This window comes from Capricornis sumatraensis, chromosome 20, assembly GCF_032405125.1.
Source record: "Capricornis sumatraensis isolate serow.1 chromosome 20, serow.2, whole genome shotgun sequence".
Lineage (NCBI taxonomy): Eukaryota > Metazoa > Chordata > Mammalia > Artiodactyla > Bovidae > Capricornis > Capricornis sumatraensis.
In genome coordinates this window covers 63,305,500-63,323,879 of record NC_091088.1, presented here as the reverse complement: position 1 = coordinate 63,323,879, position 18,380 = coordinate 63,305,500, and the positions used below count along the sequence as shown (strand labels likewise).

The window sequence follows — 18,380 nt, the reverse complement described above, 5'->3', positions numbered from 1 at the left end:
GTAATACAAAATCTCAATTTTTTTTTCTTAAATGAGAATTAAACTCTTAAGTTACAAGGAGCTTGACTCTGGTTTCCTTTTGAAGCACATTTTACATTAAAGTAAAACACAAACCTCAAAGAACAATCTGCAGACTGGGAGACTATACCTCAACACTTAACTGAAAAAGATGAAAACTTAGAGTGTATAAAGAACTCTTATGAATCTGTGGATGCAGAAAAATTAGGATCATTAAGACAAAGAGGGTTGCTCACCATCCAGTTTTGACAGGGGTTAATGGCAACCCACTCCAGTATTCTTGCCTGGAGAATCCCATGGATGGAGGAGCTTTGTGGGCTACAGTACATGGGTTGCAAAGAGTCGGACACGACTGAGCGACTTCACTCACTCACTTCACTCTAAGTTGTAACCCACTACAGTTGCTGACAGTGCACTGAGAGGAATTTAAATAGGAAACAACAGGCATTCTGTGCTTAGAATGCAAGTGAATAGGCAGGCAGGGCTCACAGATCGTTAGATGTATATCTCAGGAAGAATTTTAGTGACACTAGATTCTAGCATCTTCCCATACAGAGATAAGCCTTAAAAAGATTAACTTGAGACTTTTTTTTTTCCTTTATGATTAGCAGTAAATCTTTTACCAAGATGTATGCCTAACTGCATGTATTTCTCCAGAAAGTATATATAAACGGGCTTCTCCCTTACCTTTTCGGAGCAACTTCCTCAGAGCTAATGTCATCCCCAAACTGGGTTCACCTCTTGGTGGGTGTCAAGCCAATAGGTACACCCAAGCCAAAGAATAGAAGAAGGAAGGATTTATTACTTGCAGCAAGTAAGAACACCAGGGATCTTTACCAAAGCAGTGGCTCCTGGAAACTGCAAAAGTGAAGAAGTTTTAAGCTAAGGGCACGTGCACATTCATGAAGGGGCTTGAGCAGAGAATTCAGCATAAAATTGGGCAAAAGTTGAGTGTCCAGCTTTAGTAGATTGAAGTCAGAGGGTCAAGATCATCAGTTTGGTCCTTTACCTAGTGAAAGTGAAAGTTTAGTTGCTTAGTGGTGTCCAGTTCTTTGCGACCCCATGGACTCTAGTCCACCAGGCTACATCGAATTCTCCAGGCAAGAATACTGCAGTGGGCCGCCATTCCCTTCTCCAGGGGATCTTCCTGACTCAGGGATCAAACCCATGTCTCCTGTGGCTCCTGCATTGGCAGGTGGATTCTTTACCACTGCGTTACCTGGGAAGCCCCATTGTCCCCTTAAGATCATTGATTACGGAGACTGTTCAAGGGCAAGAATTATGGCCAGGCTTAGATGACAAAACGGCTTAGGCTATGGGTTCTCTCATGTCAAGAAAGCCACGCCTGGTTCTCTTTCTCTGAGAAATCTCCCTAACCCATATGCTTACACTAACTGGGTGGCTGTGGTCCTTAGCAAGAACCTGAATAAAACTTAAAGCTCACAACTGTTATTTTGTGTGTTTTCCAGTCAACAGATCAAAAAGAAAATAAGAGTAAAAATCAATAGGTAAATATCCATAGAAGAGATGATTCTGAATAGCCAATTAACATGAAAAGATACTAAACTGCATTTTTAACTGAAAGCAGGCCCATTTTTGGACAGCGAATTCTCAGATTTTACTTCTTTTATCTTAAAAATTATAGCAATTCCTGCTGGATAGGATAGTTTTAATAGTTTTGGGGAACATATCTGTAAAGTGACAGCTGACCAACTTATAGTATCCTAAAAATTTGTAAGGAACACTTGATTTGTCTTTGCCAAAGTATGACAGGATGGAAGGGGGCAGGACACAGCCATTACAAGACTGACACAGCCATTGAAGATATGACAAACTGGTTAGAACCTACAAGGCTTTGACTAGCCTATACGACTTCCCATAGACCTTGAGCCTCATTATACACTCATTGTAGTACATTAACAGAGAAGGCAATGGCACCCCACTCCAGTACTCTTGCCTGGAAAATCTCATGGGCGGAGGAGCCTGGTAGGCTGCAGTCCATGGGGTCATGAAGAGTCGGATACGACTGAGCGACTTCACTTTCACTTTTCACTTTCATGCATTGGAGAAGGAAATGGCAACCCACTCCAGTGTTCTTGCCTGGATGGGGGAGCCTGGTGGGCTGCCGTCTATGGGGTCACACAGAGTTGGACACGACTGAAGCGACTTAGCAGCAGCAGTAGTACATTAATATGCTAAATAACACACCCACCAATGCCAGGACAAGGTTGACCATTTTAAAAGACCAAAAAGGGGGTGGTGGCCCAATTCCTGAAAACTGCTTTTCCCCACAAATAGTTTAAATAATCCTCCCACTTGTTAACCTATAAAATTATTCAACCCATAAAAACTAACAACCCTCTACCCCTAGACTGCTCTCACTTGCCTAGGGCATGTGTATTTCTCTGAATAAACTCACTCTCACTTTACTATGGCTCACTCTCTCCTGAGACCTGGGATGTGATCATTCTCTTGCTCCTCCCTTCTCCTGCAACCACAACCCACTGCTGCTACAGCTGGAAGAAGCTTGGACTAAGATGCACAGATAGGGTGATGGGTGAGCAGAGAGAAGGGGCTGTACATTAGTTCAGTTCAGTCGCTCAGTCGTGTCTGACTCTTTGCAACCCCATGAACCACAGCATGCCAGTCCTCCCTGTCCATCACCGACTCCCAGAGTTTACCCAAACTCATGTCCATCGAGTCAGTGATGCCATCCAACCATCTCATCCTCTGTTGTCCCCTTCTCCTCCTGCCTTAAATCTTCCCCAACATCAGGGTCTTTTCAAATGAGTCAGCTCTTCACATCAGGTGGCGGGACATTTTTGGCTGGACATTAAAAAGTAACAAAACAGCACAAAGATGCCCCAGAATTGTCTCCCAATAATATTAGATGAAAGCAGAGGTGCTAAGGCCTTAATGATGTTGTCGCAGAAAGAATGGTTGTGTGTATTTTGAGACCTACCAGAACCCTGTGGGGCTTCCTGTTCATAGGAAAAAGGCTTTGGGCTCCTTGACTTTCCAGGAGTTCAAAAGAGCAGATTCAAATAGTTTTTCTAATTAAGGAAGTAAGGGAACTCAGTAACAAAGGAAAAGCAGTCAAGAAATAATATTGCAGCAATAAAGCAGGGTCCTGGTTCTTCTTCCAAGGATATACATAACAACATACCTTTCAGCTTTTGGCTGAGCAGAACATTCCTGGAACACTATCCATTACCTCACCACCAACCAAACAGAAGAAAATCACATATCCTGTAGCCCCCCCGCCCCGAATTTTGCCTTTAAAAACTCTTCCCCAGATTTCCCTGGTGGTCTAGTGGATAAGAATCCTCCTGCCAATGCAGGGGACCAAGTTTCAATCCTTGGTCTGGGAGGATCTCCACATACCTGTGGGCCACAACTACTGAGCTGGCAAGCTTCAACTACTGAAGCCCTTGCGCCTAGAGCCGTTGCTCTGCAACAAGAGAAGCCACCGTAATGAGAAGCCCATGCACTGCAGTGAAGAACTGCCCGACTCTGCCACTAGAGAAGGCCAGCACACAGCAACAAGGGCCCAATGCAGCCAAAAATCAATTAATTAACAAACAGGGACTTCGCTGGTGGTCCAGTGGTTAAGAGTCTGCCTTCCAACACGGGGGATGCATTTTTGATCCCTGGTCAGGGAACAGCCCATATGCTTCAATTAAGCATGGTGACTAAGCTCCCATGCTGCAATGAAGATCCCACATGCCTCAACTAAGATCTGATGCACCCAAATAAATATTTAAAAAAAAAAACAAAAAAAACCTCAAACAAATACTCTTCCCTCAAAACCATCAGGGAGTTCAGGGTTTTTTTAGCACAAGCCATCCTTCTCCTTCCTTGGCCCTGCAGTAAACCTCTCTCTGCTCCAAACTGCAACATTTTGGTTTGTCTGGCCTCACTCTGTATCTGGCACATGAACTTGTGGTCAACAACCTGTGTCTCCTGCATTGCAGGCGGATTCTTTACCTGTTGAGCCATCAGGGAAGCCCTTGTATTGCCTTTAATTACACAAATGACTTATTGTCACATATTTGGTCTTTGTACATACTTGGTCTTTGTCGCTGGTTCTTGGGACAGAGTTCCTAAAACGTCTGCAATTTCCTGAGAAATAGAGGAGTATCCTTTTTTTATTGATAACAAGCCCCTCTGAACCATCTGTGAGTGTATGCTAATGAGGTGACTCAGGACAGGTCTCTAGAAAACTTTAAGACGGGAGCTGATCCCAGAAAGACCAAGCCTTGACTGGAATGTTTGGCTCTACCTTCTGATCTCAGTAGACAGGAAAGGAACTGGAGATTGAACTCTGTCACTAGTAGGCAGGGGTTTAATCAATCATTCCTGTGTAATAGAACCACCATAAAAACCCCAGCAGGGTTCAGAGAACTTCCAAGGAGGCAGGCCGATCCTCGTGCTGGGAGGGTGACTCATCCCAACTCGATGGGGAAAGAGGCCCTTGCATTCAGGACCTTTTTACACTTGGCTCTCCTTACCTTTTCATGTGGGTGTTCATTAATATCCTTGATGAAAGTGAAAGTCGTTCAGTCATGTCCGACTCTTTACAACGACATGAACTATACAGTCCATGGAATTCTCCAGGCCAGAATACTGGAGTGGGTAGCTTTTCTCTTAGGGGATCTTACCAACCCAGGGATTGAACCCAGGTCTCCCACATTGCAGGCGGATTCTTTACTCGCTGAGCCACACACGGGAGGCCCTATATCCTTGATAATAAACTATAAAGGTAAGCATAACATTGTCCTCAGTTCTGTCAGTTGTTCTAGCAATTTATCCAGTCTTAGCACGGAAATTATGGGAACCCCTGAGTTGTAGCCAAGCTGGACACAAATGCAGGGAACCTGGGACTTTGGACTGGTGTCTGAACTGAAGGCACTCTTGTGATACTGAGCCCTTTAGCCTGTGGAGCCTGATGCTAATTCTAAGTTGTCAGTGTCAGATTAGGGTTGAAGCTGAAGACCAAATATTAGAACAAAAGATGTTGCTAGTGCTTTTACCACTTAGGAGACTACAAGGGTTTTAGGATCTCTAAGCCAACAACCAGGGATAGAAACCTCTATTATTTCACACCCTCCATTTTAGTGATAAGAGAAACACTCATATTATAGGGGACTGTGTTGTTATAGAGATCACTGACACTGTAACACGGATGTGGCCGTGGATGTCACGTGGGAGGAGTGGCAGCTCCTGGCCCCTGCTCAGAAGGCCCTGTACTGGGATGTGATGATGGAGAACTACAGCAACCTGGTGTCTGTGGGTGAGGACAGTGGCTTTTCTTTCTTCAGCTTCTGAAGGCTTTGTTGTGTCTGTCATGCTCTGAAGTGTTAGATTTTCGGTCTCGTCTCTTGTCCCAGACAAGAAGGTATACTCTCTTTTCATTTTAGAGAAAAGCCTTTAATTTACAAACATACAAATTGTGTAGTCCCTAAAAAGCATACTGTTCTCAGCATCACAAATCTCGGGTGACATCTGATGAGCCTGAGTCTTCTGGCATTTCCCATGAACAGGGTATCAGGTTAGCAAACCTGATGTACTCTCCAAGTTGGAATGAGAAGAACCACCATGGACCTCAGATGATTAAGTTCCCGGTCACCCTCATCCAAGTAGGTGAGAGAGAAGCAGCAAGACGGGCAAGGCTGTGGAAATCACCTTTCAGTTCCTTAGAGAAGGCATCCCAGTGGGGAGGGGTGCAGAAGACACAGAAACAGCCTCCATGTAGCCCTCTCTCCATAAGAACTCTTTTTCTGGGTGGGAATTTAAAGGAAAATATACCTCTTTATCTCTTCTTGGAAAGAATCTATACATTTCTCCTTAGATGTCAACGTTCCCCCCTGCCACACCCCACAGTCTTGCTTGGATTTTCAAATCTTCCCATACTTCAACATTTGTCAGAGTATGATTTTATGTTCCTTTCATGTCTCTTGCTATGAAACTCCTCCTTCTGTGTCTCGCTTCTAAGAGGAAACTTTGAATTCATCATTATCTTCTGACACATACACGTTCCTGCCCCATTGGAAAATATTTCCCCTTATGACATCCAGCCACACCTTGGAAGCCTTTATTCTTACGGTGACATGATCTCTTAACATGTATTTATGTTTTTCTTTTTTCCCACTCTGAGCTGCTTCAAAGGTTCTGTTGTTATCCTCTGCTCTCATAGACTATAAAACCTTATTTATTTAAATGTGTTAAGCCCTTGTTCTCTGGCCCATGTTCCGTAACAATGTCTAATACACCTGCTGCTACCATATATTTTACCTGACTCCATGGAAACTCCCAATAAGTTCACACTTTTTGTGTGAGATACTAGAACCATCTTCCCTCCAAGAAAATCCCTTTCCAACATCGTTTCTGAAATTGAGATTCTGTTATACCTCTGTACATCTTAAATCCTGACATTACCTTGAATCTTCTTTACTTTCTGTGTGTGTGCATGTGTCACTGCAGTCATTTCCAGCTTTTTGCAACGCTATGGACTGTAGCCTGCCAGCCCCATCTGTCCATGAGACTCTCCAGGCAAAAATACTGGAGAGGGGGGCCATTTCGTTCGCCAGGGGATCCTCGTGACCCAGAGATCGAAACTGCGTCTCCCACATCTCCTGCACTGGCAGGCGGGTTCTTTACAAGCACCACCTGGGAAGCCCCTCTTTACCCTCTGTGCTCCTGGGTCTAACACCTTTGCTGTTCCTATTCTTTGTTTCATTAGAGAAGATCTTTCTAAAATTTCTCATTCTCAGTTCATTAGGCTAGGGAGCCTAAACAAAATCATAAAATCTCATGAGTGAGTCTTATCCTTCCTTGTAAATAAATCCTCATTTCTTCTACATCTCGTTACTTCCTTTGCTTCTTCAAACCACTGTCATGTTTGAACTGCCTACATTATTCCTTATCTTGTTTATTCTGTTTCCTTTCCACCCGCAGAATATGACTTCAGTTTAAGAATTTTTTTGTGTTTCTCCAGTACCGGCACTATGTCTGGTTTGTGGAGTAGCCATTTAATAAGGATGTGTTGAATGAATGTCTTTCACCATTTTGAAATTGGGTGTCCCTCCAGTCTCTGTGAGGTGATGCTAACAGTGACGGTATTTAACTGTCCCCAGGGCCTTATTTATAAAGCAAACAAATCTATATTTATTCATTGTGAATTTACTCTATTTTACACTGATGGCTGACATCTTTTGGGTTGTTTGGTGTTTTATATTATCATGTTTTTAACCATTTCCAAGAGACAGGAGTTAGTGCTTAATGGATGCAGAGTTTTTCAGTTGGAGAAGATGGAAAAAAAACCCAAAAAACTAGTGATGAAAGGTGCTGATGGTTGTACAACATTGTGATTATACTTAATGCCACAGAACTGTACACTTAAAAATGGTTAAGGGACTTCCCTGGTGGTCCAGTGGTAGGACTCTGCTTCCACTGCAGGGAGCATGGGTTCAATCCCTGGTCAGGTAACTTAGATCCTGCATGATCCAGCCCCCCTAAAACCATTAAAACAGTAAAATTTATCTTATATATATTTAACTATAATTTTGAAAAGTTTTTTTAAAGATAAGGTACTTTTATGCTTGGAATTTCTTTTCTATTTGATATCTTGAGTTTTTCATTAAAGAGCCAGATCACCCCAAGGTATTTTTGAAATAGTTTTATTCCATCTGATGCTCATAAAGTGTTCATTGTTATCTTTCCTAAACATTAAGGAAGTGGATGATCATGTGCAGTTGCACTGGCAAAACCAAAATATGCTGAAGTGTTATGAACAGAATGCATTTGGGAATATTATTCATCACAGCAGAAGTTGTTTTCCTTTAAGGCCAAATTATGATGGATTTGATTTACACAGGAAAACTCTGAAATCATATATAGATATAACCAACCAGAATAAAAGCTGCAACAAAAAGGAGCCTGCTGAGCTTAATGGGGATGGGAGATCCTTGCTCCATGCTCATCATGAACAAACTCATACTGAAACTGAACATCAGGAAATACACAAAACAGAGAACGCCCATGAATGTCCTGAATATGGGAAAGCCTTCCTCAAGAAGTCTCAGCTCAATGAACATAAAATAATTCACACAGGAAAGAAACCCCATGGATGTAGTCTGTGTGGGAAAACCTTCTTCGAGAAGTTCAAGCTCACTGAACATCAGTGAACTTACAAAGGAGAGAAACTCCATGAGTGTTGTGAGTGTGGAAGAGCCCTCCTCAGGGAATTTTAGCTTATTGAACATCAGAAGACGCATATGGGAAATAAACTCCATGTATGCAGTATATGTGGGAAAGCATTCTACAGAAAGTTCAAGCTAACTGAGCACCAGAGAACTCATACAGGAGAGAAAGCCTACAAAGGTACTGAATGTGGAAAAGCCTTCTTTAGGAAGGCAAAACTCACTACACACCAACAAAACAAAACAGGAGAAAAACTCCATGTATGCAGTGAGTGTGGAAAAGCTTTCTCCAGAAAATCACAGCTCATTCTGCATCAGAAAATTCATACAGGAGAGAAATCTTACATATGCAGTGAGTGTGGGAAAGGTTTCATACAGAAGGGCAATCTCCTCATACATCAACTAACTCACACTGGAGAGAAACCCTATGGATGCACTGAATGTGGTAAGGCCTTCATTCAGAAGGCATGCCTCATAGCACATCAGCGATTCTATACAGGAAAGACTTCCTTTGTATGTACTGACCATGGAAAATCTTCGTTCGCAGAAATCAGGACTCTAAACCTCAGAGAATTCACACAAGAGAGAAACCTTATGTGTGCAGTGACTGTAGGAAAGCCTTCAACACAAAGACAATGCTCACTGTCCATCGAAGAACTCACATGGGAGAGAGGCCCTATGGATGCAACAACTGTGGGAGAGCTTTCTCCCACGTCATGTCTGGTTAAACATAGGAGGACACACACAAGAGAGAAACAAGTAGATTCCGTGAAGGTGGACAAAGGGTCACAGCTTCTTAGATACTAGTGAACTCTTGCAGGGGAAAAACCCTGTTAATATAGTGACTGTGCAGATGCCTTCTGTGACCCCTCAGACATCATTACATATCAGTGGACTCCTAGCAGGTGGGAATGTAGTCCTGAGGGAACAGCCAGCTGCCAGATGTGCACCCTCAGGAGGTAATAGAGAGTGTGTGCAGGAGAGAAAGGTTTATGGATGCCATGAATGTGGTTATGCCTTCAGTGGTCAATTACATCTTATTTTATGTCATGAAAAATACATAGGATGAAAACTGGTGCATTCTGTTTGGAAAAGCCTTGGGCCATAATGTATAGCTGACTGCATGGTTATATGTAAACAGGAAGCCTGTGAATGCAGAAGTTAGAAAAGCTGTGTTTTGGAAGAAAGACCGCATCATCAGTGATTACCATTGGTCATAGGTGAGCTTATAGTGGGTAAAAAATATGAGAGTGGTAAAACTTGCCCCTAATAGGTATCATTACATACTAGAGAGAAACTGTTGGAAGGCAGTGAATGTGGCAAGGTTTTCAGTGGTACATTCTGCCTTATCCATCAGCTAGTGAAATCATACACAAAACACTGTGAACATCACTACTTGACAAGTATCTTAATTAGTTCTTGTGAGGCAAAGCCTGTGAAAATGAGGGGTATTTGAGAGCTTTATGTACCATTTCCCACTTTAATGCATTACATAATATACCTGATGTACATTTTTGGACAGGAAACCTGGAACCATATTCTTAGTTACTATGCTTAAAATTGAAAATGTTAGTCACTCAGTCATGTCTGACTCTTTGTGACCCCATGGACTGTACCTGCCAAGCTCCTCTGTCCACGGAATTCTCCAAGCAAGAATACTGGAGTAGGTTGCCATTCCATTTGCCAGGGGTTTGACCCAGGGATCAAACTAGGGTCTCCTATATTGCTGGCAGATTCTTTCCTGTCTGAGCAACAAGGGAAGCCTGGTTACTATGCTTATGTTTCCATAATTTTAAGGAGATAATCTACCTCACATCACTGGTTATATTCATTTCATATATTCATTCATTTCTCCCAACTGAAAAAAAAATTATCTTCAACACCCACCCAGTATATGATAATTAGCTGCTACATTTCTTTGACTCTAAACATATTTAAATATTATTTCAGCAAATTGAATTTTCTAATAAGAAAAATGAATATTAAGGTCATAAATGCAACTTAATGTCCTTGAATAAGCTTAACTTCAACTGATAAATAAGACCAAGCATTATACAATAAAGGTCACCTTAAATGTGATTTTTAAGATTTCCTAGACTTGCAAAGGTAGTGAAATGAAGGTTTGCAAAGTGAACTGAAAGCCCAAAAACAATTAGTAATTTAAACCTATAAATTAGATAATAAAATACATTGCAACACAGACCTTCGGTTTTTTTGTTTTTTTCTTTTCCCTTAAAACATGAAAAGATGGGCAATCTGAACACAAATTAAGATTGCTTCTCTCCTAGCTCTCCCCTTCTCTGGTTATCCAGATTATTCTCAGAATCCTGGGAATATGAAAGTCTACACTGGTTAACTCAGCTGCATTCTTCCTTCTGGACATAGTTCCCTAACCCTATCTTTTGCCTCACTGATGGGATGGAAACAGATGCCAGGAAGAAAGGTGGGTAGTTCCATTTCCTCCTAACTCAGGCACTCTTGAGTCTAACATGTTTGGGAGTCACATGAGGAAGAGAGAAGTAGAGTTTGTAGAATCAACTTTGGCCTGTTACCTCATTCTCCACAGAGCTGGAGAGACTGAATCAGATCGAGAATGAGTCGAGGAGCCCTACAAGAGTGGGCTGAATCTGGTTCTAGACTGGAATACTACAGGCCTTTAACCTATCTGGCAAATGTTTTCTGAATCTCTATAATCACTGAGCTGTAGCCAGGAGTAATGTCAGTAGGGACTACTGCTGGAAAACTGGGTTTGAGGAAAGGCATGATGTCAGGTCCCTTAGGGAGAAGCTAGCGGTAGAGGCATGTAAGTAGATGAGGTATCTAAAGGCACTGTAAATGTTCTTTAACAATTAACACATGATGTGAAAACTTAAGACTCACTTGGAGTGAACATCTTAATTGTTTTCTTAAGGGTTTTAATGTGGAATATATTAAGATCCTAGGCCATACATAAACATTCCTGTATTACACTGCTCTGGCTGCCATACTGAAATACCAGTGTAGGTGGCTTAAACAGAAGTTAATTTTCTCATAGTTCCAGAGACTAGAAGTCCAAGGTCAAGGTTCCAGCAGATACAACTGGAGTAGAGCCCCACCCTTACAACTTCATTTAACCTGAATTACTTACCTTAGGAGTCCCATCTCCAAATAGAGCCACAGTGGGTTTCAGGGCTTCAGCATGTGAATCTGAGGGGACACAAACATTCAGTCCTTAAAATTCCACCACTGGCCCTGTCCCCTCCAATCACGCCCCTCTTGCATGCAAAATACATACATTTCATCCCAATAGCATCCCAATAGCCCCCTGGATTAACTCTAATCCAGGACTTCCCTGGTGGTTCACTGGTTAAGAATCCACCTGCCAATGCAAGGGAAATGGGTTTGACCCTTGGTCCAGGAAGATTCCACATGCCTATGGCAACTAAGCCTGTGTGCCACAACTACTGAGCCCACATACTGCAACTAAATAAAGCCCCTGCCCAACAAGGAAGACCCAACACAGCCAAAAACAATACCTTAAAAAAAAAAAGTCTATATCCAAAGTCTCATCTGAGCCAAATACAGGTGAGACGTGATGTCCAATTCATCCTGAGGAAAAATTCCTCTCCATCTTTGGACCCGTGAAACCAGGTAAGTTATGTTCTTCAAAAATACAATGGTGGGACAGAGGTATGATACATACTTCCATCATAAGACAGATAAATCATAAGGAAAAAAGAGTGACTGGTCCCAAGCAAGTCCAAAAGTTAGAGGAGCAAATTCCATTAAATCTTAGGGCTAATGTCTTTGGTTCACTGCTCTGCCCTCCAGGCACTATAGATCACCTTGTAGGTGGGAATCAAAACTCTCACTATAATGAGGAAGACAAGCCAACAACTTTCCTTTTACATTCTGCACACCAGTACTGAGACAGGCTGGGACCCAGGACACTTTGCTGCAGTGCCTGCATCTGGACAAACGGCCCATCCAGAATACAGAGGAACTATAAGGGACTAAAAATAACTGCCTGGCATAGGCAATAGGGGCAAATTGTGAACAAGATACACAAAGACCCAAACCCAACTGCTACTTCTGAGGTACTGTGAGCAAAAGCAGGCTCCTATGTGTGTTCCCTGCAAACAGTCCTAAAAGGAATGGGCAGACCACCCAAGCCACCCCTCCCCTGGGCCTGCCCTACCCTCACACCATTTAATGGACCAGATCACCACCTGCCCTGTAGCAAGAAAGGGTACCTGTTACTTGTTTTCACTTCCTCCTGCTACAGCACCAGGCCCAGTAAAGCACTGCCTGAATTTATCTGGCCTCTTACCAATTTCTATTGGCTAGAATCCAAGAACTTGGTCAGTAACAGAATGTACAGCTCAATGAAACCATTTTATTTTTCCTGCACTTATACCTTCTGTATTTCCAGTACCCAGATCCCTGTTTGCCACAGAGTATGCATTTTATACACATCTGCTGGGTCAATAAATAAATGAGTAACCCCTTTAGCTTGAATGTTCTCTGAACCAAGTTGTATAATTACAGGGTTGTTGTTTAGTTGGTACATCGTGTCCGACTCTTTTGCGACCCCATGGACTGTAGCTCTCCAGGCACCTCTGTCCATGGGATTTCACAGGCAAGAATACTGGAGGGGGTTGCCATTTCCTTTTCTGACCTTCCTCACGTAGGGAGCGGTGCTTTATCAGTTGCGTCACAGTACTCAACAGAATCACTTCCCTTAGAGCTTTTGATTCAAGTATTTCTCACCTTTGTGCAAGTGTGCAAGTAAAACCTTACCCCATCTTTGGCTCATCCCACTGTGGAAGGGGGGAACCATGCTTCTCCGCTGGCTATGCCCCTGATCAAAAGTGTTTCCCATTTCCTCTACACCAGTCATTACAAGAGCTGTATAATCCCGCCGTTTTACCCACTTTCAGACCTGTGCGCTTCTGAACGGTTCTCTAAACCCTACAACACCCTCTCCAGTCCGCATTCTCCTTCAATTGTTGCTAGGTTCGGATTGGGATCCCTCCCTGTTGAATTTCTTTGAGACGGTCGCGCTTCTTAGCTTCATCTTAAATCAAAGGGCCTTCATGTCCGCGAACATCTCTGCCCAGCCTGCAGAGATCCAGGTACCCTTGAGTTTCTGAGAAGCTAAGCGTTTGTGCAGCGGCCCTGGCAAATGTTCAAAGTCATGGCCCAATGGGTCACGTGGGCTGAAAATAGGGTGAAATAAGTCCTTTTCGATAGCTTCTCACCGTTTTACACCTTCCCGCGAAAGGAAGAAAAACGAAGCCCTCACCGATCAAACGGAACTATGTGGAAAAACGGCTGCTACTGGTAAAGAGCCGCGAACCCGGCGCGGAAATATTGCGTCATCGAAGGCTCGCGAGAAGTCAGGATCCGGGTCTTTGGAACGGCCGCTTGTGAACCTCGTCGGCCGCCATCCTTTCAGCTTCCAGAATTCTTGCCTGCGGCAGAGGGTGGTCGCCAGGTTTTAAAACAGCTGTCCTGTGATTTGTCTCCAGCGGTGAAGACGGAAGTCATCCATCAGGTCGGTGTTGGGTTCTGGGCGTGTTTCAGGCCCAGGGAGAGCGCCTTAGGGTGTTTGTTGTTGTGGTTCCAGATTGCGTAGGGGTAGGCGTTGGGGTGAAGCGAGTGGTTATGCCAGCTGGTGCCTTTTGTGTTTGTGGACCAACCCGGGGATTCGTGTTGAGTGTTTTCTCTGGTGGGGGAGCACGGGTTACCGTGTTGGATCTGTAACCTAGCTGGACGCCACCAGGCCTTCCTGGCACAGGCCTTCCCTCATATCCTGTGCTTCAGCTCCTCTCTGAAGTACCTAGATAATAGTACTTGATGTACATTTCATGAGTTGTTTTGCAGAAGTTAAAAAAAAAAAAAAAAAACTCCCCCTCTCTAACAAAGAAGAAGATATTAATAAACTATTTAGTGAGGTAGGGCACAGAACCCCACGCCTCCTGGAACCCAAGGACTGATAATGTTAACCCCTGTGAAACCATCCTGCTACCTCACCATCAGCCAGTTAAAGAATTGTGCACAAGCTGATCTTAGACCGTGCAAACCCCCTCCCTCACCTGGCTTTTTAAAGTGCTTTGCCAGATCCCTTGGCATTTTAGGGCAAGAGCCGTCTTGTCTCATTGCAAGGCCTTGAAATAAACATTTCACTGTTCCAGACAACAGCGTTTCAGTTTGTTTGGCTTTGCTGTGTCTTACAGCATGACAAATTGGGAGGTCTTTGCTGGAGAATAACATTTGGGGTGTCTGTTGTTGGGGATTGGAACTTGTGTCTGCATTAGGGACAGCGTTTGGGGAGCTTATTGCATGTTTAATTTTAGATGTGAAGTTTCTGGTCTTGAATCCATGTTTACTGTATATTCCTATTGAAAATCCTTGGTTTTCAGGTTCATCCTAAAATCAGGGCTTCCCTGGTGTTCAGCAGTAAAGAATCTGCCTGCCAATGCAGGAGACCGAGGCTTGATCCCTGGGTGGGGAAAATCTCTTGGAGAAGGGAACGGCAACCCACTCCAGTATTCTTGGGCTTCGCTTGTGGGTCAGCTGATAAACAATCCGCCTGCAATGCGGGAGACCTGGGTTTGATCCCTGGGTTGGGAAGATCCCCTGGAGAAGGGAAAGGCTACCCACTCCAGTATTCTGGCCTAGAGAATTCCATGGACTGTATAGTCCATGGGGCCGCAAAGAGTCAGACACAACTGAACAACTTTCACTTTCCAGTATTCTTGTTTGGGAAATCCCATGGACAGAGGAGCCTGGCAGGCTACAGTCCACGGGCTCACAAAGAATTGGACACGACTGAGCGACTAACACACTTTAAATACTCCTCCAGAAAGCAACTCTTATTAAAATTTAGTATATTTCATTTTTAGCATTGGGATCAGGTGTGTAGGTATTGGTATGATTTTATACATTTTAATCTAACATCCTGTCATAACATTTGAAAGTTTTATTTCTTTTCTTTTAAAAAAACTATCGCAGTTATGTTCCATCAAGTGGGTATTTTAATTTGGGAAGAAGCAATACAGATGTAGGTACTACACTTTTAGGATCGCATAAATGGATTTCTTTTAACTGAAGTTTTTTTGTTTCTTTGACCAGCTGTGATGTTTTTCTCTATGTGTTTTGGACATGTTTTATTACGTTTGTTTGTAAACAGGTTATACTTTTGTTGTAACTGTAAATAGTGTCATTTTTTTCCCATACTACCCCGCTCCCTCAATTTTGTGTTTTCTAATTTTATGTAATGCACAAGAGCAAAAATTAAAAAGATATACTTATTTTGTCACCTCATTCCACTCAGATATTACTGATTGATTCCTTCAAATTGATTCCTTTATGTTTTCTAGTTGAGCATCTTTGTTACCTACAAATAGAGTTGGCCAGGTGGCAAGTTTATGGACTGGAGTAAGAAGAACCTGCTTCTCCCTCTGACTTGGGTAGGTTAATCTCTGAGTCAGGCTTCATCAGTTGTGAAAAAAGCTGTCGTGATTCCCACTTCATAGCTGTTAGAAATATGGAATGAGCAAAAGTTCTTTGAGTACAAAGCAGAGTGCCTGATAGTCTGAATAAATGGTACCTGCACTTTATCAAGTTATTACTCTTTCTCAAAGGTGTCCCACACTCTTTATTGAGATGTAGTTGGCATATACATATGTAATTCTGTAAGTTTAAAGGTGTACAGTTGTGTTTATTTAATACACTTACATATTGCAAAATGATCACCACCGTAAGTTAGCCAACATCTGCATCATGTGACATAATTACCATTTCTTTTTAGAGGTGAGAACACTGAAGATCTACTTTTTTTAATTAACTTTCAAGTGTATGTGCTTAGTTGCTCAGTCGTGTCCGGCTCTTTGCGACCCCATGGACTGTAGCCCTCCAGGCTCTGCTCTCCATGAGGATTCTTCAGGCCAGAATACTGGAATGGGTTGCCATGCCCTCCTCCAGGGGATCGTCGCAACCCAGGGATTGAACCCAGGTCTAATATGGTATTTAACTGTAATCACCATGCTGTACATTACAGTCCCCTTAAAGGCTTTTAAATTTTATTTCATTGATAATTTCTTTCTCTTTAAAGTTTTCTTTATGTTGTGAGATTTCTCTATTTTATATTCCGGGAATAAACCATACCTGTTCATAATGATTTCTTCTTTTAACATGGGACTGAATTCTGTTTGCTTATAGTCTACCTAATATTTTTGCACCTAGAAATAAAAAAATGTTTTGGATTTGCTTCAAAATAATCCAGTGGTGGTGGGGGAGTGAATGGCAGTGTAGATAAAACAAATTAGGTTTGAGTTGATAATTATTGAAGTCACACAATGGATATGTGGAGTTTGATTATGCTGTTCCTTTTTTTTTTTTTTTTTTTAATCTATGGCTGCACTGGGTCTTCATTGCTGCACATGGGCTTTCTCTAGTGCGACAAGTGGAATTTACTTTCTGGTTGTGGTGCACGGGGCTTCTCACTGAGGTGGCTTCTCTTGTCGCAGAGCACGGACTGTAGGCACACGGGCTCAGTAGTTGTGTGTGCCTGGGCTTAGTTGCCCCAAGGCGTGTGGGATCTTTCTGGACCATGGATCGAACCTGTGTTCCCTGCCTTGGCAGGCAGGTTCTTAAGCACTGAACCACCAGGGGGGTCCCTGAGTACACTGTTCTCTATCAGGGTTTTTGTACATGAGGTTTAAATGACTGTTCTTTCTTTTTCTTGAAATTGTAAAAAAAAGATTGTGAAAATGTATAAGTGAAACTGATCTGTACTTTTCTTTAAAAGCTTCTTTCAAGTATACACCCCAAATTAAAAGCTAGAATGTTACAGAAATAAAATAAAAACCAAATTAAAAAGAATAGAATATTACAGGGACTTCCTTGGCAGTCCAGTGGTTAAGACTCTGCCCTTCCACTACAGAGGCATGGGTTCAATTCCTGGTCATCCCTGGTTAGGGAGCTAAGATCTCACATGCCAAACAGCATGGCTAAAAAAAAAAAGAGTATTCCACTACCCTAGAAGCCTCCACCTGCTAATCTCCCTCCTCCAGAGGCAGTTACTTTCCTAAAAACATATTAAATTTGCCTGACTTAGTTTATGTAAGTGGAATCATGTATTACATATTCTCTTGTGTCTGGCTTCTTATGTTCAATATTTTGTTGTGAAATTCATCTAAGTTACTGCATGTAGCAAAATATTATTTCTTTTCATTGCTATTAGTATCCCACTATATGAAAGTAAAAGAAATTGTTAGTCCCTCAGTTGAGTCTGCCTCTTTGCGACCCCGTGCACTGTAGCACCCTCCAGGTTCCTCTGTCCATGGAATTCTCCAGGCAAGAGTTCTGGAGTGGGTAGCCATTCCCTTTTCCAGGGAATCATCCCGACTCAGATTGAACCCAGGTCTCCTGTATTGCAGGCAGATTCTTTACCATCTCATTTGTTTTTATTGCTCAGTCATGTCTGATTCTTGTAACCCCATGGACTGTAACCATCAGGCTTCTCCATGGAATTCTCTTGCCTCTCCAGGCAAGAAACTGGACTGGATTGCCATTTCCTACTCCACTATGTTGTATATATGTACACATTCTGTTACGTTCTTTTCCAGTACTGTTTATTGTAAGACACTGAATACATAGTTCCCTGCGCTGTACAGTAGGACCTTGTTGTTTATAGGGCCAACATTTTCGTGCTTCATTTTTCCTGAACTGGATCTGTGACATCTTAGCCATGGACAAGACCAGGAACTGGTTTTTATTTCCCATCTTCTCTTCTGCTTTCACTCTTTTCCAGCTTTGTCAAAAAAGGCATTCCTCTCACCCATTTCATGTTTCTGTGGGACCTGGCCCCATGATAGAAAAGCCTTTCAAGGAGTTAAAGAGACTTGAACTATTGGGACATTCTGTTAGAATGAGTACTCGTGGCTAGAGAGAGCTGTGGCCACAGGTTCAGTCATTGAATTTGCTCTTGAATCCGCAGGTTCTAGTCTACAGGAACATTTTCAGTGATAGAAGAAGGAGGCTCCAGGCTTGGGAGAGCATGGATTTTGGCAGCAGCCTGACCTGAGATCCCTGACCATAACCTCCAGGCAGGCCTGGAAAGAGAAGACAGAACACAGCCTGGAGTTACACACCCTTTCTTAAGAAGTAGAGAAG

At 42.7% G+C, this 18,380-nt stretch overlaps 1 pseudogene; it reads left to right on the top strand.

The window, feature by feature from the left end:
- The first annotated feature begins 5,262 nt into the window (after nt 1-5,262).
- On the top strand, nt 5,263-13,702 carry LOC138096888 (zinc finger protein 649-like; annotated as a pseudogene).
- Nucleotides 13,703-18,380: the final 4,678 nt, after the last annotated feature.